General features: G+C 38.7%; 1 protein-coding gene across 1 annotated transcript in view; it reads right to left on the bottom strand.

Annotated features, from left to right (window-relative positions):
• Positions 1-21,929, bottom strand: part of LOC115621400 — a 58,920-nt gene that overhangs the window by 32,312 nt on the left and 4,679 nt on the right. The gene's annotated exons all lie outside the window — the stretch shown is intronic.

Here is a 21,929-nt window from a genome sequence, read left to right as displayed (position 1 = left end):
GGCGAGCCCGCTGGTCAAGCCCGGTTCGGTTTCACGGCAATAAATCTTAATTTGTTTGCGAAAGTGCACATGAAAAATTTTATGTGTGCCTGTGGTTCTCCCACTCTCTCCCTCTCTCTCTCTCTCTCTCTCTCTCTCTCTCTCGCTTTCAGTCTTTCTCTCTCTTGTGTTCTCTCTCCATTTTTTTTTAACTGGCACGCTCGGCTGGGTGTCAAATGTTTGTGCCAGGCACATCGTCCTGCAGCGTTTACAGGCATTTTTGTTGTTTTTGTACTCAGCTATTTGCAGGCAGACACCTGCGAGGGAGTCAGCATAGAAGGCGCACGTTTGCACAAACTGCTGCTAGAGAATTGAGGCTTAAAATCGAAAAATCGTTTACAAGTATACACTTAACCATTGAATTGTCATCCCATCCAGCACGCTGCGTATACGCAATAAATACGGGTGTGCAGTTGTGCAACTGGGACCATGTTCACACCTTATGTGTGTGCTGGTGCATTGTGCACAAATATCATTGCCGAACAAATGCATTTGCAGGATATTTGAAAAATAAAAATTTCATTGCCTGCTTTTAAAATGTTGTTTACTTCAGGCACTAAAAAGGGAAAAATGCCGAGCCGAAGTTCAAACTGAAGCAAATACAAGTATGTGTCTAAAAATACAGCACGCTCGAAGGATATTTTATGCGCATTTGTGTAAAGCGAGAAGATTTTTGTCTCTGTTTCCACAGATATGATACTGCATTCAAAATGAAAACCTACAGTCCTCAATACAAAATAAGCTGTACTGTGTATAGACTTTTTGATACGTAATACAGACCAAAATATATAAATATAGATATATATATATATATATATATATATATATATATATATATATATATATATATATATATATATATATATATATATATATATACATATATATATATATATAGAAATGTATTGTTCGAACATTATTTGTCTCTGGTTTTTAGTGGACATTAACTATTTCCCTAATCTAATTTATAACATTAAATAATATTGTGCCAAGAATGATTTCGTACAGAGTATAAGGAATGCCTTTTTCGGTCATTTGCAATTAAAAAAGCTTCCTCTATTTCGGGCGACAAATAATCAAATTCAAGGCGACATATCTATTTTTACGCCAATAGACAAGGCAAGGACAAAGCGAAACACCGTTCTTATCATAGAGTAGGCACATGGCCAACAATTTTGTTAGCGGAAAATCAATAAACTCATTTCGACTGCAATATTAGTGTAATGTGCCACCGCATACCCTGCCAAACCCCCAATTATAATTAAGACATCAAGTAGTGAATCAAAAAGAGAAATAAAAAACACATTGCCCTTTAGGCAATCACCCGGATCAGGAGTGTGGCAAGGCCGTCTATTTGGCCTAGTCGGGAGCACCAATTCCATTTATTCGCACCACACGGCTGTCGTCAGTCACGCAAAATGTCAAGCCTGCTGTGTTAAGTGGCATGAGTGGGTGGATGGATAGGGAATGACAGTCAAAGACGTGTCTCATCGCAAAATATGAAAAACAAAGCAACAAAAAAAAGAAGAAAAAGCGAAATCAAGCGCGCGACACGGCGTCAAGTGTGTGACAGCCAGCAGTCAACGAAAATTCGGTCTTACTGCCATATATTCATATATACGTACATGTATGAATATATATCCAGGCAACTTGTTGCAAGCCACTCTTCAATACAGACAACAAACCTTAAAAAAAACATTTATTCGATTCGTGGCATGACGTGTTCGTGCAGCACGCTAACGAGCAAAAATTCACGAAAATTCAATCATGTTGCCGAGACTGCTGGCCAAAAACTGAGCAGACGAACGCCTCGCTTGCCCCCTTGCCCCGTGTCGGTTCCTGGCAACCACAATGAACCACCAACACCACTGCAGGCGGTGCCAAGGAGCAGAAACCTTGCTGACTTTTTGCTCCCTTTATTATCATGTCGAATTTTTGGCATTAATGTCGCAACACTTAGCGTCAATTTGGTTCTGACAGGCCAGGCGGCTGCCACCAAAGTTGCCACGGACACAGCCACAGAATTGAGGCTGGGAAACCCGTTTGGCAGCTAGCCAATGTCCTATATAAAGGCGCCAATCCGAGCGGCAACATGGCAGGCCATGTTACAACAGTTACACCACACACAAACGCCCAAAGGAGGACTAAAAAATTGGACGACAAGATGTTCGCAACCACAATTATGTTGCCAGGGTGCAGAAAAAATATTCATTACTGCACTTGTCAGGCCACTGGGCTGCCACAAAGGGGCTGCCACAGCCTCATGAAGCAGCAGAAAAAGGACTTGGCATGCGTTGTGGCTGACTGCAAAAAATGAGCGTTCATACACGAACGACAAAGGCAGGCAGGCTGGCAGGAAGAGGCTGGCTTGTTGTACTTTTTTACGAGCGGAAATTGATGATTTTCCGCGAGTTGGGCGACAATAAAGCGTGCAACATGTCAGCAAAACGCAAATAATCAATCAATCAACATTAATCAACGCAAGCGTAGAACGCACGACGGGGGCAACTGTTGCTGCAGTAGCAATTCTGACTGTACATGTTCCGTGCTGAGCGCTCATATAAAACAGGGAAGATGGAATGTGGAAACCCCGACAGTGAAATACCCTGCAACTAACCCATTATAATACGCGTGCAAAACGTAAGAAAAAAGAATGATGTTGAACAATTGTTTATTAAAAAAATAAAAATTAATTGCGTGTAAATTGTGGACAGTTTCTAACACCGGAGAGGGATGGGGGAGGGAATTAGCAAAATAAACATATTATATTTAATGATGGAAAAAAGAATGATGTTGAACAATTGTTTATTAAAAAAATAAAAATTAATTGCGTGTAAATTGTGGACAGTTTCTAACACCGGAGAGGGATGGGGGAGGGAATTAGCAAAATAAACATATTATATTTAATGAAGGATCTGCCATTTCTGCATTGGGGGGAGGAGCTCACCAAAGCCAGAACGTCATCAAGAAATCTATAGTGAACTTTACGGAGTCGGATATGCGGCACCTCATACATACTAGTACAAGTATAGTATGTAACATTATGTCATTAGTAAAAATGTAACACACCCTCTTCACCCTTCGGCGACACAGTGTAAAAAGGGGCGTGTCGACAGCTGACACGTGTGATTTGTCGTTAACAACTATATTGGCTTTGCACTCTTTTCTGGCAAGGAATTCAGCAATGCTTTAAAAAAGCTTTTGTTACAATTGTGATATTCAAGCCAATGACGACATAAGCTTTGTATAAAATATTTCTATACTGTTGGGAAATCACAGGTGATATTTTAGTAAGCCAAAACTTCTTCGTCATTTATATATAAAAAGAGGTCTGTTAATATACCAAGCTATGCATAACAAAAAGTGATAAGTCAGATACTTAAGGAGCCTCAATGTGGTATATGAGTATTCAGATAAAACAACGGAAAATTCAAATGAAATTTCAAATACATTTGTGATAGCATTTCTTGTATTTATATTTCGGATATGCCCTTTATCCGACGTTGGGATTGGTTGGTCAAAAGTGCTGTTTTCTAGTTTCCTCTTGCCAGACAGATACTTGTCTGCTTTATTGTCAAATATAGTATAATTTATGGTTAAAGTTTCGTTCGGCTCAGGCTTTTGAGTGTGATTTCTTATGTCAATGAATTGGTTTTGAAATTCGCTTCAGCTTTTAGTGCTTATATTGATTTTAGTCTAACGAGCTAACCAGGTAGGTGAGTTGGTTCGAATCATGCCACAACAATCATGACAGAAGCCTGGTTTAATAATGGTCCAATTTAGAACATATCTTAAAGATTAAAGACTTAAAAAAAAAAATAATAATAATACAACACACATATAAAGCCTGTGTAATGACTCAAAGATTCAGACAAACATTGAACTTGACGAGACTAAACTAAAATTAATTTATTTTAATTCCTTCCTGTCAAATTTATTGATGATGAAAACATTGGTAAATATATAAAATAGTTATCATTAATAATATGATCGAACATACAAATATTTTACCCAATGGATTTCATTTATAACTAAGAATGTCCTGCACTCGTTTTGATTGGTGTGATATTTTCTGCACTCAACGCTAATTAATATTGTAGCATAAACACTTTACAATTCTGCCGCTTCATTTGCGACCCATTTCAATCCGTCAAATGTTTACCCACGCTGGTCTGCCACTAATTGCAACAACATAAATAAATTACAGCTACAGAAACAATCGGCGCCATCAAGTACAAAAGCAAAAAAAAAAACTTACATACTCGTACATAAGTGCGAGTATACAAGCATTTGCCGGGGAATTGTATTCATATTTTCAATTGATTGCTAAATCAATATTTACACTTTGGCAGCTGTTCAGTCGTCGTCCTCATCGTCAGCATCCTCATCATAATCGCTTAAGGCTAGTCGCACGGGCAACCAGCAATGAAATGTGCCGAGCTCAAGCGAAAGCAACGAAAAGCGAAAATGGCCGCCCTGGGGCGTTGGTTGGTCAATTCGTGGGTAGGTTGCCTTTTCAGTCTGTATGGTATGGTTTGGTATCTTCCGGTCTGGTCTGGGCCAGTTGAACTGACAGCTGGCTCTCCGCGGTCCTGCTGCTCGCCTGTTGCAGTGACAAGGCAGAACGCAATTATACGTCAGCCTTAGCAGCGACCAATACTTACGAGCTCAGTGGCTAACTTTATGTGTTTGTGAGTGTGTAGTATGCGCTGTCTGTTAACTTGTCCAACTGTCAGTCAGACTGTTAAACACTCACACAAAAGACTCACACGCACACTGTTGCTTTTCAATATAATGTTGAATCATTATGGTTGATTGGCAGGCGAAACACAATACATTATGCCGAGTTCATTAGATCCCCACAGACACACACACACACACAGTTAGACCTAAACACAGACATGCTGCTCCCCAATACTTCGAAAACTGCTTCTGATTTCCTGCTCATTATTGCTATTTGCGTTTGTTCCCTTCCGCTTGCTTGCAACGGTTTCGCCCGCCTGCAACTAAATAGACCGCAATGTTTGAATCGTTTCTGCTCATTAATTAGAATTTCCAATTTTCCAGAGATTAAATCATTCATGCAAAGCAATCAGATTTGAAATGAAATAATTTTTTAGTTTCCGAATATTTTTTTCTTTAAAATAATAGATGAGTTAATTAGAAAAGTTTTGAATTCCAGGTAGTTCTTTTTAAGGACTTAATCGGAGGAGCTTTAGGCTCAAATATATTAAGAAAATTCTTCTAAACTCCTTAGTTTGAACAAAATTAAACCCAATGCTTTTTTCTAATTCATGAAAATGTATATACAAACTTCCAAAAACTAGTGCTCTAGAAATAGTGTACCAGTGCCCACTGTACATGAATATGAACCACGCACACTTGATCGAACATCAACTTCGTGATGTATGTAAATGTGTGTTTTGCTGTGTGCCAGTTTAGTATTTGTGGTTTTGGTTTGCTTCACGCCATAACCATGCCATTCAATGATGTCAATAATTTTCAATGTCCGAAGCGTGTCCATTCTACCATTTTCTAATTGATTTGTGGTCATGTGGTTTCTCAATTTATGCTTGATTAAAATTATGAGAATTAGCCATGCCTTGCCCAAAAGAATAAATAAAATAAAACAGTGACTTTTAATATACTTTATACTCTATACTATAAAGGCGACGCCGAAGTAGATGCAGCGCTTTTAAGTTTGCCAAACAACAGCAGCAGGCCGTGAAGTGTGAAAAGTGTCTGCCTTAGAAAAGCAAACATTTTCACTTGCGCTCCATAGCTACGCAGAGCCATACCCTTACACATACGCTCCAGCGCACAAAGACCCGAAAGCGGCCACACTACGAGTATATATATTGAGCCTACATAAACAAGAAACTTTGTCCAGCTTTTGCTCGAGCGAAGAAAGGATAAAGGGATAAGTCGTTTCGCAGGCCTGGAGGGGCGTTCAGTCAATTTAGGCATTGACTTTATGGTGTGCTGTTGCTACTTTGTCTCTTTCTCGCCCCCTCTCTCTCTCGTACTCGTTTTCTAATGTTGGTTAAAAAAACAAGATGGCCAAGTGCCATGGCCACGTCTGAGGCATAAAGTAATTTTATAGAACAAATCACTGGCATTAACGCATATAAATCCCGCTTATCCTTGCCTCTGTATGCGTTGGAAATTTAAATATGTAGTAGACCCAAAAAATAGGAGACAGCAAAAATACAAAAAAAAGAGCGAACAGAAAAAATTGCAGAAGGCTGAAATATTGTAGGCACATGCCCTTTCTCAATATTTAAAGCAGTATATATAGTATACAAAAATTTTGAAACGAGCTAATCAACAGATGTGCTTGCACAAAATGGCCAGAGATTGTATTTGCGGCAAGATATAACTTGGCACATAGTTAAAAAGGCTCAAAAGGAATGCAATTGAGATCTACCTACCGAAATTATTAGCGTGTGCGGAGTTGGAGAGCATTTCTTGGACCCATCTGAATCAAAATGCGCAGTTTGAAAATTACATTATTATTATATCGTTAGGTATAAGTGCATAAAACATTTTTGTATCCTGAACTTTTGACTCTCCATCCATCTATCTGAGAGATAGAACAGATAAGGCGGGGCTATCGCCAAAACTTAAGTGTGTTACAGAAACCGGATTATTTCATAATATTTTACCCTTTGTACAAGATATAAAAACCCAGAAAAAATTATTATGATATTGTTTCCAAAACGAGCGTACCACATGTTTGAATTACGACATAAACGCCAAAGCTGATGATAAATGTGGTTCTTTTGGTAGAGAAGGGTAGATATGAAGCTTAAGAGTAAAGTATATGCCTCACGCGTGTCCCTGCTGTTAAATGTGTTTATTTGGTGGAGAAGTGTGGACCTGGAGCTTAAGAATTAATCAGCAACCTCGCTTTTTTCTTTTCAAAGCCCACAATTTTAATGGTATTGGATAGAGTTTCTTTTAGGAAAAACTCTTTTCCAACTTTGAGTTAATTTTTTCTAATTGTAAACAAATTAAATTAAAATAAACAAAAATTCATTATTTTTTAATTGAATCGAACTGAATCAAAAATCAAGACAACCCCATCACCATTTAAATATATGATTATGTACGTTAACTGATTACCAATATTAGTAGTATTAGGGGCTATTTTTGAATGCAAGATTTATCCAAAGGTGTGGTATGGGCTTTTAAAATTGTTTGCCCACACCTCCTAATGTATATTTAGGGTTTATGTTTTTGTAGCATACTTTCAGGCTCGGCCATCTGCAGCCATCAGCGACGTCAAATCAAATCAGCGCAGCCCACTTTGCAGTTTGTATAAATCCAAATCAAAACGAAAAAAGCCAGGGCAAATGTCCACACACACACATATTATATATAAATACATAGAAACTCATACATACATAGACATATAACCGACTGAATGTAGCAAATGTAATGGCCAAAACGAAATATGAAAGGAAAAAATTTAAGCAGTGCGCAGGAAGCAAAGTTCCTGTTTGAAAATTTTATCTGCCAACAGTGCGGCCATAGCATGACAAAAAAAAAACAGCAGCAACCGTACTGACGGTCAGAGTAGCCAGAGCCACAACGAAAAATCCGTTTATACATACATATATAAGCTATGGCCAACGAAAGTGGCTTCAAGGACACGCGCGCTGAGGTTGACGGAGACTGCGGCCGCTTGCACAACTACACGCCCACCCACGCACAAACACATACACCCAACGCCCATTGCCCATTTACAAGGCCATGGAGCAAACACATGTAGGCCATGAATCTTATAACGAGCGTTAGACATGCGCCAGGGCACGATGTCTATGTGTCTGTATGGGAGTGTGTGAATGTGTGTATGAGTTAGGGGTTTTATGCTTTTGTATATGTGTGAGTGTGTTTGGCTAGCCCTCAGTTGCCGGTCCAGTGCGCGCGACCATTCGCTGCTACCTGACTCGTAAAGATGTAAACCATTAAAGAAATGAAAAGCAAACGTAGTCAACGACATGAACGGCGCACATAAAAATGCTTAAATTACTTTTAAGCGAAATTATGTTTTATTAATGTGACGGGCAACATCAGCAACGTCAGCAACAACGCCAACCATCTATGGGACGCTCTCTGCAAGCATATTAGACAGGCGGGGTCAACAGGACATTTGAGCAATTAAATTTGTATTTTTAATGTGTGTGTTTTCGACTGGCCAAACAAAGGGAAGGTTTAGTGATATGAGGGTGAGCAATGATGGGCGAGTGCGTATCTCTAGCTCATAAGGCCAGCTCTTGGAAGTTCGTTGAGTCACCTGCTTAGTGAATTATTAACGTTCGCATAGAGCAAATGGTTATCCCTACGGCATGGTTATTGCAAGAAGTTAGTACTGAATACTGAATGATTAGGTTATCTACCTTGCGGAAAGTTCAATTCATCTATCGGGTAGAGAACGACAGTGCTTTTTCAATGGTCATCTGAGTTAATCCGTTGTGATGGGATGACTACTTGCCTATATCTGTGATACTCGTATCCCTCTCTTTCGATTAAATCATACAAGCGCTTGCATTGGCCACGCAACAATGATCACGAGACACATGTCAAATCAGCTGAAATAGGCTCACGCCGGCATTTGGCAACCGTCATTTATAACATTTATTTATTTTGGCAAAGATTCCACTATGAAAAATGTCGCTGTAAAATGAATGTAAATCATTCATGACAGAGGGAGTGCGGTGTGCGATGGACACACGGTGACAGTGAGAGAAAGGGGCGATGTGAGAAAGGACATGGAATCCGAAAGCAATATGGTAAATTTGTTTGACGGCATTTCGGTCGCTTTCCTTGTTTATTTCCCAAATACGTCCCGTGCTTTTTCGAATTGTAGCTGCTAAGACCCGAGCAAAATGAAACGAAATGGTAAACTAGTCGCCAGCAATTAAACTTGCAAATTATTTATTAGGAAAAAATGTCATGCGCAACTGTAGCAAAACAATTGTTGTTGTTATTGTTGATATTGTAGAGGCACCATTGGCGGTTTGGTGATGGATGTAGGATCGAAAATGGAAAACATTTCCGTTGAGCTTTTTGAAAAGCAAATAACAACATCAACGCAAAAAGGTACCAACTGCCTAGTGCGTTAATTGAAGGAAATACGTACTCGTATAAACTTGCCTTTGAAATGCAAACATACAAGTAAATGTATAAACCCACAGAATTTTATGTATATATTATATTATAAAGCGTTACTACTGAACTTATCCCCAACAATTTTATTATTGCTCAAAATGGCAAAAAACTCCATCGATTTCAAACATTTTATGCAATTATATATAGAAGCAAATGTCCTTAATTTGGAAAGCCAATGATTGAAGGATATGTAGTTTCATAAAAACTTTATGCAACAAGTATACGTTTTAAGGTGCAAATGCGTTAGCTAGGAACTTTTCGTACCAACAACTATAGTCAGCTAGTACTAATAATGAATATCTAACGTTATCATGTGATTTCAGCTACGTATTATTTGATTTAGTCTATCAAGGACTTAATTTATAAATGAATATGATTTCATTTAGCTTAAGAAATACGTGCCAAAGTCTCTGAAGAAAAATTCCGAACTTTTTTAAATTTCACAACAGTTTTTTATTCGTTTGTCGTTGAAGAAATTCAATTTTCCGAATTAGCAATTATTACGCATTGCACAGGTTAATTAAGTCACAAGTTTGTAAATGTATTTCTGTCGTCTACTGTAACAATTAATGGAGCCCACGCGCTGTCCATGCACGGTGCGCCATAGAGGACAATTACGGTGCGTATACGTAATTTACCTGAGCATTTTCCTGTGAATAGTTGAAATGCCTAAAGTCAAATTGCCGACTGTCGGTGACTGCTGCTTTGAAGTTGTCCTAATCTCTAATCTACACAAGCATTAGGCTTTTTGACATAACAGGACGATGGACAGCTGTGACGTAGGCTAACACACAGACACATATATTGTACACAAAACCTGCGGGGTTTTTTCAAGCATCCTGATGATATTGACATTTAAGCTTGGCCCAAGCATTTTTTCCTTCATATTTTGCTGCTGGGTAGCCTCATCTTTTAAGCACAATTTTTTTAACAATTTTTTCTTGACACTTGGGTACACCTGCTGCCAGGCAAGAGCAACAGAAAGACAGAATCTAATGCTGCAGGCCAGGCAGTTGAATCTTGCTGAGCCCTACTCTCGGTCTGGCTAGGCAAACGTTTGTAGCGTGTTTTGACAATGTCAGTGGCAGCCGCAAATACCGCACAGCTCAAATCCTGAAACAAGCACTACGAGTACCAGGCGCGCGCTCAGCCGGACATTGTTGCTGTGGTTTTTCGTGTATTTGACATGGCGACAAACACAAACTTTATGTCCATGAGGTTGTCCTGTTTGCGGGTGTGGGCGTACAAGTCTGTTTTTGTTAGACCATAGCTGGGCATAGCTGAAAATGCGCACTAGTCGTAGACTTGCCTTTTGCTTTGTATGACGACCCAATGTGTTGGAAGCTAACATTGTGGTGGTAAGACCTACGCAGTGCCCGAGCTACTACATTTGATTACAGTGTGAATTAAATTAATAAAACTCCAACAAAATGTCCAGTGCGCAATTCTCTGTCCTTTTCATACTTATGCATATTGAAACGAGAGTTTTGTTGGTACTAGTTCACTTACTTACTTTCAGAGAAAACAGTTGACTTAAAATCAAGATTACTTAATTAAGCAAAAATGACACTTAAGAATAAAAAGAAGATATACTACAGTCGGATATGTGATAATATTTATGACAAAGCGGCTTGAGCAGATAAGAAATACAAATAAGCAGATTTCAATTTATTTATACATGAGTAGGCTGTATTTGAAATAATAATTCTTCAAAAATAGAGGCGAAAAGACACAGAAGTCGATAAGCATTTGCAACAAGGACAAAAAAAAAATCACACGAACATTTTCACTAGTTGATTCAATTAGCTAAGATGATTTATATTATAAACTATAAATATTACAAGTAGTGTGCGTGGATTTAAATTAAATTAGATTTCGATTTGAATGTATTTAAAAATCAGACAATGTTATTTTATTTCAATACTCTTGACCTTATGCAATATAAAAATGTATACTTGAATTATCGTCTTCGCAAGTTCTTTTGGAGTCTCTCAGGAGTTTAATAATATACATTTATTTTTGTTCCGAACTTAAGTAACAGGTTTGTATTATAACCAATTTTTTACACAAATTAATGATGTCGCACATCTCTATGCTTTACCGTCAATTAAAAGGTAGCTGAGTCTTTCGACATGCACTTAAGCTCTAGTTGCAAAGCTCTACCTGCAAAGCGCTAATAAAGAGAACAAAGAAGTAAAAAAGGACGTGGCCGTGTGTGCAAAAGTAATAATATAAAAGGTGTTACCATCTCTCTTTCTCTCCGTCATTATATCACTTTATCTTCCTCTCTGGCGCTCCATTTTTGTTGCCTTCGCTTACTAACTTCAAGAGCGCGTGAAGCAACCTTGGCGAAAAGTTAATGAAAACCGAAAAGCGCAAAAGACAAAAACGGCAGTCAAGCAAAAGTCCTTTGTTTGCATTCATTCGCGGTTTTTTCTGCACATTTGGCATAGCCTAGCCAAAGGCGCCATTAAAAAATCAACGCGTCGCACGCAAAATGCCTTCATTATGCGATAGAAAAGAAGCGACCACTGCCGAAGGGTAGCATATCCTAATTTTTGGAATAGCCAAAGCAAAATACAAAAAAGAAAATCAAAATTTTGCCAAAAATATGCAACGTCCGTGAACATACAAACACACCGACATCCCCCCACCAACCTGGAGGGAATGCGGATGTGGGTATGGTTGAGAGATCAATGCACAAAAGGCGTCACAATCTGAACCAAGGACTTGCCTTCTACGTATATACGTATATAGTCATATATGTGTATCCTTAGAATGTGGGCATGATTTTTGGTGATTCTAATCAATAATTTACGCATTTTCATTTGGCACCCAAAGGAGGTATTAGTATTGGGCCGCAATTACCCAAAAACAGAAGCGCCGCCCTGACAGCCATTCAAGTGTGTCGTCAAAATGCATGTGTGTTTATCTACACGTGTGTGTATTAGTGTGTCTCTTTCTGTGTGTGTAGATGTGTTTGTTGTGTATGTGTGCAGACTTGTTAAACTTGGCTTTCTTTATAGCATACCTTTCAGCGCTGTCCAGTCAGGCAAGCTATTTTACCATTTTGTGCCTTTTCCCTTTTTTAGACTCTGGCATATTCCCAGACGCCTTTTTCCTGAGCCAACCCCAACGTGCTGGCATTGCAAAGTTGTTCTTGGTTATTCTCTTTTCTTGTTGCTTTTGTATTTTGCTGGCCCCTTTGTTTTCAGTTTCGCAAATTGAAATGAAAAGCAGGCATGAAAACAATTCTTGTCTGGCTGGCCATGCGTTAGTTTTTGGCATGGCAACCACGTTGCGAAAGTTTCCTTTTTTGTGTTAATTTGCTTTATTATATTATTTATTTATATTTAATTTTTGTGATTTCTTGCCCTGGTGCTTTCTGCAGCATATTTCCATTATTTTTGCACTCGCAGCACAAATCTTATTATTACTAAGCACCCGCAATTTCAAGCTGTTTGCAAGCACTGCTGGTGTCGTTTCTTCTACCGAGTCCTTCTTGCTCTTACAGTTGTTGTTGCTGTTATTGTATTTGTTGTTGTTGCGCTATTATTTTGCGGGTAATTCCTGGAGGATTGTGTTTACTTGAGTGCGCATGTGGCTGCCAATTGACGCATATTTGACTTTTTGTTTTCTTTCGGCACCAACGCCATGGTCGTCTTCATCAGCGTCCTCACCATCAACATACAATATACAATTATTGAGAAGCGCTGTGATTTGGCTCCATTTGATTGCCATCTCTTGAGCACAGCAATTGCTGCGTGAAGTACACAACAGCAACAACAACTACAATAGCAATAATACCAAGAACATGCGCGCTTCTTGCCCAGCGTTTAGTCAAGCCAGACGCTTGGCATAATAAGCAGCTTAACCGGCCGGCATGAAAGTGTATGTATGTATGTATGTGCCAATAGCATTTGGAATTGAGTTTGGCATAGAATTTTAAATGGAAGCCAAAAGAGTCCCAGTGTAAATAGTGCCCCTTCCAAAACAGAAACAAAATATAAGGCAAATAAATGAAGTGCGTGCTGGCTTTGACTTTTTGCCATGTATTCTTTACAGAGCTCTGTTACAGATTCAAACTTAAGCTATATGCGTAAACTGCACAAATGTGCCAATTAATAAGGCGCCGAAGCAAGCAACATCACACCATACTGCTCATACGCCATGTACTCGTAGTGTGTAGCGTGTGCAGAACATTTCCGGTTCAGAGGGCGCTGTCGAGTAGCTGCCAAGTAGCTGCCAAGCACGAAAGCGCATATTCATAAGCTTCCTACATTAATAATATTAATTTAATTTAACGCATGAAATATTTTATTCATACACACATTCACCAGGGAGGGGGGAGGTGGCATACAAACGGTGAGGTGGGCGGGACATTGAGCATGCGTTAGTTATTTACACGCAGCCTCATCATGAAAGGCTATTCCGCTCCGCTTCGCTTCGCTCTGCGCTACTTTGTTATGTTCATTAGCAGCTTGGCTGGCATGGCGTTGAGTCACCTGCCGCATATTAACTGCAGCTATTAAATATTTTTGAAGAGCCGCAAAATCAGTACAGTCAACACACGCTATGGCATGCCAATCCCCACACTGTGCACAGTTGCGTAAATAAGCAGCCAGCTTTCACAAACAAACACACACACATAGCCCACATCATTAAGAACAGTACAAGATGGTTGGCTCTTGTGAAAAGTCAGTCACATTAATTAGGTAGCAGCTGTCATCTGACATACGCTCTGTAAGTCAAGGGCTGAGGCACATACCTAGCATAGAAGAACAAAGTCTCCATTGATAGCTGACACAAGTTTGTTGGATTAAGACTTATTTATGCAGTTGCTCTAAAAAAGAAGGATTAATGTAATTATGGAATTGTTTCACTATACATTGTGTAACAAATAATTTAAGGAAAATTCAACAATAAACTGTTTAAAAAAAAAATAAAATGTAATACTTGTATTTCAACACTTTAAAGTAAAAGTAATATCAAGACAAATACTAATTAAAATACTTGTAGTCCAACCGAACATAAAAATGCCCATCACTTTATAAAATACCCTTTGGTACTTAAAGCAATGCTTTATTATTTTGTTTATCAAATTAATATTAAATTAAGCATTTGTTCCCGTTATGACCATACAAGAAAAAATAAACACACGCCTACTTAATGTGTAAATACTCTGCATAATATTAGCACCCCTTGGGCAGTACTATAAATTCATGTCACCACTCAGTGCGAGAGGGAAATTTATGCGAGTCACTCAATTTGCAGTAATCACACTTCATTCGGTTCGTTGTTGGTGTTCATAAAGGGCAGTCATGGTGTATGGCAGCAGCAATGCGACTGCTGCTTCATCTATGTGTCAGCTCAGATTTCGGCTAGTATTATATTGCCTACTTTAATGCGGACACACACACACCAACACACAATGGCATTGCTGCTGTGTCGGACTGATAGAGAGTAGTGCTTTAGGCCAGGCTTTTATACGCCTCTTTAACAATACTTTCAAGTGAGCGCACAAAAGTAAAATTACACACACAATTACTGAGAGCCAGCTTTCGGGACTGGGGACGCGAGACAGACCGTCAACCACGCGCTAAAACAAAACATTTGCTTTTCATTTGCGTCCCCTTTGCATAATAAAAATGTGTAGTTTATTTTTTTTTCAACGCTCTCTTGCAAACTCAGCCATGCAGCCAGCCAACCAACAAACCACCCAACCAGCTAGACCGCCAGCCAGACAACCAACTTTTCTAGCCCTTTTTTTCAACCATTTGCCGCCGTTATTGTTTGTTTGCTTGCTATTTCTTCAGCATTCTAGCAAGCGTCTGTGGGAGTGTGTAGGTGTAGGAGCTGCGGCTTGTTCGAGTCTGTATGACAATTCCGTCACTGTTTAATTTTCCATTCGGCATGCTAGCGGACAGTGTTCATTCTTCCCCTCGCTTTTATTTGTCGCCAAAACTGCGTTATTTTTTTGACATTTTATGTGACTTTTTTTATTTTGCTGCTGAGGCTCAATAAAGTTTTTAGTGCCTAGACATGTTTTTTTACGTGTGCTCACGCTCAACACTCCCAACACACATAGCTTTTTAATTAATTTCGAAATGCTTTGTTTTACCAACAACAACAATAACAATAAAAGAAACTACATACGGTCCTTGTGTGTGAGTTCCTCTTACACAACATATTCGTACTTTCAAGCAGTGATTAAATTGTTACGACTCTTTCACATTTGGGCATCCAATCACTTGAATTGCTATAAAAAAATATTTCTTCCACTTATTAAAGTCAGAGTAAAGGAATACAATGATTTGATTGCATATAGTAAGAAGGATATGTGAAGAAAAGTTCAGTATAAATTTGAAAAAAAGAAAAATTTATTTATTAAATATGTATATGTAATATAATATACAAGTAATTACGTTTTTTCATTGCATATGTTCATTTCGTGTATTTTCCTATTTTGTTACTATAAACATTGTTCTTAGATGGCAGTCAAAAATATGATACAGAAGCTAACATTTCAAGCGGCTTTAGAAAATTTCAAATGATATACAAATTTCAAGATAATTTCCCATCCACTTTTATAGAAAGCTCTGGAGCCCGGAGGAGATCTGACTGAACAGGAAATTAAAGATTGATCTGTAGGTTCTGTGAATAAAGATGATGGTTGAATTTTCTGATAAACATTTAATTGAAAAGTGGGTCTGGAAGCGTAATGTTCCAATGCCTACAGCAATAAGTGCTTCAATTGAGGATACTCTTCCCTAGCACACTATGTTCATATATGCTCTACCACCTAAAAGGGGTATTTAATTAAATGCTGCACCTTTCATTCGAAAGCCGACCTTTCTCAACTGCTAATGACTCTTAAAGAAACCATTAATAACACTTGTGCATACCGATATTCGAACACAGCTGTACTTAAATATTATTTTATGCTGATTGCTGCCTACAGATGTTGTTATAAATGTGTTTGGTTGTCCCAGCGCCGGCTATGACTTTTAGAATTTATGTTTTTTCTGCCATATTTATGCGGCGTCAATTTAAGCCTATGAACCCACTCAACTGGTCTAACCCTAAAACCTTAAATCCTTAACTTGAAACGTAAACTGTTGGCGACTGATGGTGCTTTTGCTGTAACTCTCATTCATTTTGAATGAATTGCCAGCAGCGTTTGACTTTAAAATGCTATCGACCTTTGTTAAAAGTTTATACCACAAAATGGCTGCCCGCATACACACACATTCTCGTACACTCACATATACACAAGCACTCGATGTAAAAGTTTTGCCAAAAATCAAACTGTGGCCCCAAAATGCTTAGGCGCATCCATCTCATTGGGTAATAATGAATGCGCCGAAAATGTGGACCACTAAGCCCGAGCTTGCGTCTGATCCTGCGTCTGAATAATTAACGCATCACTGCACAAAAATTTGTTGTCCCGTCGGACCACAGAACGCAATGTCCAGCACTGACTCCGGCTCTCCATCATGTACTGTGACTCAATTTACATTTGTCGATTTTGTTGCTTTATTTATGTGACCCCCAGAACATCGAGTATTTTTCCCACATTTCTTATTGTCGCTGCCACACACCAACACCCCTACCCCCTACCCCGCACACCCACACTTACGCACACACGCACTTGACTGACCTATGGCGTGCTTTCGGTCAATTTATGGCTTTTTCAAATTTATTTCGGGTTCATGCGCCCTTCATTTACAAATGACTGCCGGGCAAAGATATGCCGGAGAAACTCAGTTTGTGATTTGGGTTTGAATTAGCTGAGATTTATGCAGACCTCATGGCCTGGCAGATGCATGAGTTGTTATATTTGTTGTTGCTGCTGCTATTACCCGCGCATTAATGCTCATTAAAAGCCACAACAATGACAACTTCAAACGTTTCCTTTCCGTATACCGCTGTTGCCTAAAACTTTCATAAAGTCAATCTTTTGGAGTACAGTAGAACAAATTTACCATTTTAACATTATACATTTAACGCAGTAGTTGAAACACAAACAACAACAAAAAAGATATTCGAATTCGTACAATTCGTCCATTAAGTCAATTTAGATGACTACCATTCAATCAGTTATTAAATAAAAGCATATGATTTTAAATTGAAAAAATGACTGTGCTTGCCCCAAAGACCCGCATTTTAAGCTCGTTGTTCATTGAATAACAATAATAATCGTAAATTTTTTATTTGGAAAGGTCTTGCAGCATTTAATTCGAGGTACATATAAGTAATTGCAAGATACTTGCTGCCAAATAAACAGCAACAAGTATTAGACAAACACTTATCTCGCTTGACTAGAAATGTTAATCACAGCCCTTAAGTAATGTCTGCTACTCCTTAGCAAAAATGTTGATCCTAAGATTTATTTAAAATTCGATCTAGCCCATAACCATATTAAGACTGATTCCAATATCTTTTTCCACCCTCAAGCCCAAATGTAAAATCTCATCTATGTAATGAATTGGATTTTGTGAAATGCTACCACTGTTCGAGGTGGGCAATAAAAAGAAAGTCACACAACATATATCTAAAGGTAGCGCTTTACGAAAAGGGCGCGTCGTCACCACTTTAATGTCAACAAAAATGAAAAAAAAAAGCAATCGTAAAACTTGGCAACCTCGTTGCCTCATAACAATAACAATGGATTTAATAAACCCATAAATTTAGTGAAAAATGGCAAATCGATTTTTTTTCCCCCTCTTCTCTTCCTCTCGACCATTTCTCGTGCTGTTCCGCCAACGGCTATTGTTATTATAAAACTGCCAGAGACAAGCTGAAAATGCCACGTGCCATGCTTTGTCGTATCTCGAATAGTTGCCTCAAGGCAAAGAGCAAACTCAAGTTCAAACTCCAACTTGAAAAATCAAAAAATAAAAGAAAAGACATAAAAATACGCGCAAATGCACATTCTACTGCCCACTCAACGCAAATCCTTTTTGATAAAGTGCTTTCATTCTATGCCACACGCCAGCTGGAAGTCTGGCTGACAAGTTGAGGAAAGCATCTTGCCAATTTTGCTTCAAGTGTCGCATAATATGGCCACGCAGCATCATGCTTTCTTGGCAGCAGTTCGTTTTTAGTGGCGGATTTGCAATAATACGGCCGGATTTATGCAGCCGCCTTCATGCGTAATTATTTGCTGACATTTTAATAGTTTTCAAGTCGCTGCCCAGACAAAGCACCGAGTCATCAGAAAGAGAATGTTTAAAAACATTTAAGCTACTATTCAATTATTTAGCGTTTAAGTATTTGCGCATTTAACTTTCATCGGTAATTATTCGATGTATTTCTGGATGTTTGAGGATGTACTTGTTTTGCAAAAATAGCTGACACTGAATTATTAATATTGCTATGTATAGTATGCTTTTCTTACGCTGGCTTACATTCAATCATACACATATAAGTAGTAAGTCGTAGTCGCAGACAAGTCATAAATGTTTCAATGCATGCACTTAGTCATAATTGTTTTGAATGTGTAGGCTTTTTATGTTCCTTTTCCTTTTGCTTTTCATGCCCCGAACAGCTGTCGGCTGTCACACAAATTTGTAATGGCCTATGTTTAACGATAGCGGCAACCCCTAAGTCTAAGGCATCATAAATAATAAAAATATGTAATAGAAACTCAAAATATATATTCTATGTACATATGTATATATAAGTACATGTCTAAGCAAAAATATGTCGCATTTTTTCCACGTTGTCAGCACCGCTACTGTGGCAATTTGTTGGTTACACAGTGTGAGTGTGAGTGCGAGTGTAAGTGTGAGAGTGAGGAAGTGTGGGTAACTTCTTGATATGCACGCTCGTTGCCGATAAACTTGTGCCAATAGGCAAAAACAACAAGCTAAATTGTTGTCTGCCACGACATAGCAGCCACCACCGCCACTCCCACCTCGATGCCACCTTGGGGCTTTTAAGTTTCACGCTCGTTTATAGACTTTCGCACACTTTGCATTTACTTTCCAGGCGTCGCTGATGCTGCTGATAATAAGACAACGCTGCGTTTACGTAACGCGTTTAATAAAAAAAAAAGAAGGAGAGTAGTCAGGCAGGTATAGGCTGCCAAGCAACACAAAACAAAAAAGTTTAACAAAGTTTTTACATCCCGATACACAAAAAGCAGAGAAAAGCTGAAGATGGGCCCCACCCACCACGTTTACAACATCGCAGAGCTTCATTTCCGCCTTGCGAATTCTAGGAAATGTTTGCGTCTGGGGTCTCTCTATCTCTCTGCTTTCGATGCTCTACAAAAAAGGGCTCGACACGGCTATTACAGAAACGCAAGAATACAACGACTGATCATATTAAATGTGAATTAATATGTAATTTATAATTTATGAAATGCCTAATTTATCTTTCGCAATACGTGTCTTCTAATTAATAACAAATGTTTTAAATTGTTGCCATATTATATATTAAATTATACGAATATATTCGGTCCAAAAAAATATGCTATATGAAATCTATATTATAACATACTCGTAAGTGAACCAAGCCAGTCAAGCAAGTGCGTGAAACTCTGTAGCTTTAATTTATTTTATAATGTTATACCATTTGTATTACACATGTAACGAAGCAGCGCAACATTTTAAGCATGCTTCCCAACTTAAAATATATTGAAATTAATACCAGCTGTTATTGCTGGCAACCCAAACCTTGAAAATTGCATTCAAAACTTTATCTAAATTGAGCTTCAAAAGGGTATCTGAGTTTAGTCAAAGCCAACGAATGTTACATTTCCTCTTGTATCTTTTATTTTGCTGGCGGATATCCTCGCCGGCCCATTGTTTCGCTTCTGCCGAAGATTGTTTGATAACTTTTTGATTGTCTTTGCACAAAATTTGTGCAAAATTGTTCCCAGAGTTGTGCCAAGTGGTTTTCACCTGCGGTACCACGCGCAGTCAGCCTCAGTATATTTTTTGCATCTGACTTACGTTGTAGTATATGCCTTCTATATGGTAAGGTGTATCTGAATGTGTAATATTAATTTTAATCAGATTTTTTTCACTCGACTGAACTTTGTTAGCTGGCAGGCAGTTAAGTGGGGAAAACTTTGCCATTGGTGTTCATATTTTGGCAACAATTTATAGACAGCTTATAATATTTATTAGTATTGGTTATGTTTGGATATGGAAAACTTTTTTGCGCGCACACTCCATTAAAAATAAAAATGTTTAGGTAAACAGGTGCTGTCTGCCATTATTATTGTTGTTATACTGCTGTACTGTAAGAACGTTCATTAGAAATTCCAACAGTGTCGTTGTTGTTGTTGGTGTTGGTCCTGTCGTTGATGTTGTTGTTGTTGTTGTGTCTGTCATTGCACACAGTTGAAATCAGTGCAAGGGCAAAGACATGCTCGGTCCTCACATGTTTGTCTTGTCGTTTGTTTACCAGAGGGCACGCTATCTGTGAAGCAGTCAGACAGTCAACCAGTTATTCACTCAGTCAGTCAGTTAGTCAGCCAGTCCAGCAGTCAGTCAATCAGCTGCAGGCCATGTGCTCTGACTTGTTGTCTGCTCGTCTCTAAAACTTTGCCCGTGGCATGTCATTGAGGTTGCGCAAAGGCATTCGCATTGTTGTTCTTATTGTTGTTGTTTTTGTTGTTGGCGGTGGTGGTGTTTTTCCTAATGCCGCTTCTGCTGTTGAAATTGTTATTGCTGCTCTTGTCGCTAACAATTATTACATATATTGCATAGGGACATATGCTCACATATTACACATACGCCACGCTGCCACTCGCGATCTGAGCACGACAAGGCTCCGAGCAGTTGGAGCCACCACAAAAGTGGCCACCAACTAACCCAACAGAACGGCTTGACATAATATTTGTTTATCCTTCATGGTAGCAGTGACTGCCCGGCCATGAAAATTATGACATAATAATGCGGCACTCGCCCTGTTTTTACAGCCCATTTTCATTACTGTTTTGTTTTAATTTATGTATTAAATTAAGTGCAAAGTTTAAAATAAACACCAGCTGCGTGAATTGTTTTTCAGTTTGAGTTTCTAGCTGGTTGTCAGGTCTGTCACGTGCGACAGTTTGTTAGTTGTCGACACAAAAATGTAGTTGCGGACACTTTCAAATACCCAGCTCGTTATACCCATAAACTGCACAATTTAATTAATAAACTTGGATATCATGCTGCCGGGATTTCGGAAAGCTTAGACAACAGAACGTGTAGCAAAAACCCTCGCTTACACCCACTAATGAACCAGCGCACTTGGATGATTAACAAGCCACATCAATAATTCAATCGAAGCAATTTCCACCAAAAATCAATAGTAATTGCATCAAGGGGCACATGTCAGGAACGACTTTAATTAGAGATGAGTCTTCACAATAACTGAAGTATGTAAATAAATTATGGCAACAATTAATAATACACCAAAAACAATAAATAGAGGGTGGATGATAATGACTGCAACATTTGTATTGACGCATTACAACAAAAAAAGGAATGATGGTTCAGCCAAATTTGGTTAAAGAAGAAGCTCAACCACTCGTTTACTCGGTTTGTCTTCGTTTGTCATCGTTTTACAACTGGCTTGTTCCCAATCACGTCCTTTAACCATCTCTAGTATCGCTTATGTTTGCTTGGCAGCCACATGGAGCGTTCTAGCACTGTCGAGTGTCTCATACGAGTATTAAGTATTGACATCGCGACGTGTTTAAATTTTTAAGGCAGGAC

Source organism: Scaptodrosophila lebanonensis, unplaced genomic scaffold (assembly GCF_003285725.1).
Source record: "Scaptodrosophila lebanonensis strain 11010-0011.00,11010-0021.00 unplaced genomic scaffold, SlebRS2 tig00000024-arrow-pilon, whole genome shotgun sequence".
In the NCBI taxonomy this organism is placed as follows: domain Eukaryota; kingdom Metazoa; phylum Arthropoda; class Insecta; order Diptera; family Drosophilidae; genus Scaptodrosophila; species Scaptodrosophila lebanonensis.
Note: the sequence above shows the minus strand (reverse complement) of the source record. Positions and strands in the feature narration are given on the sequence as shown.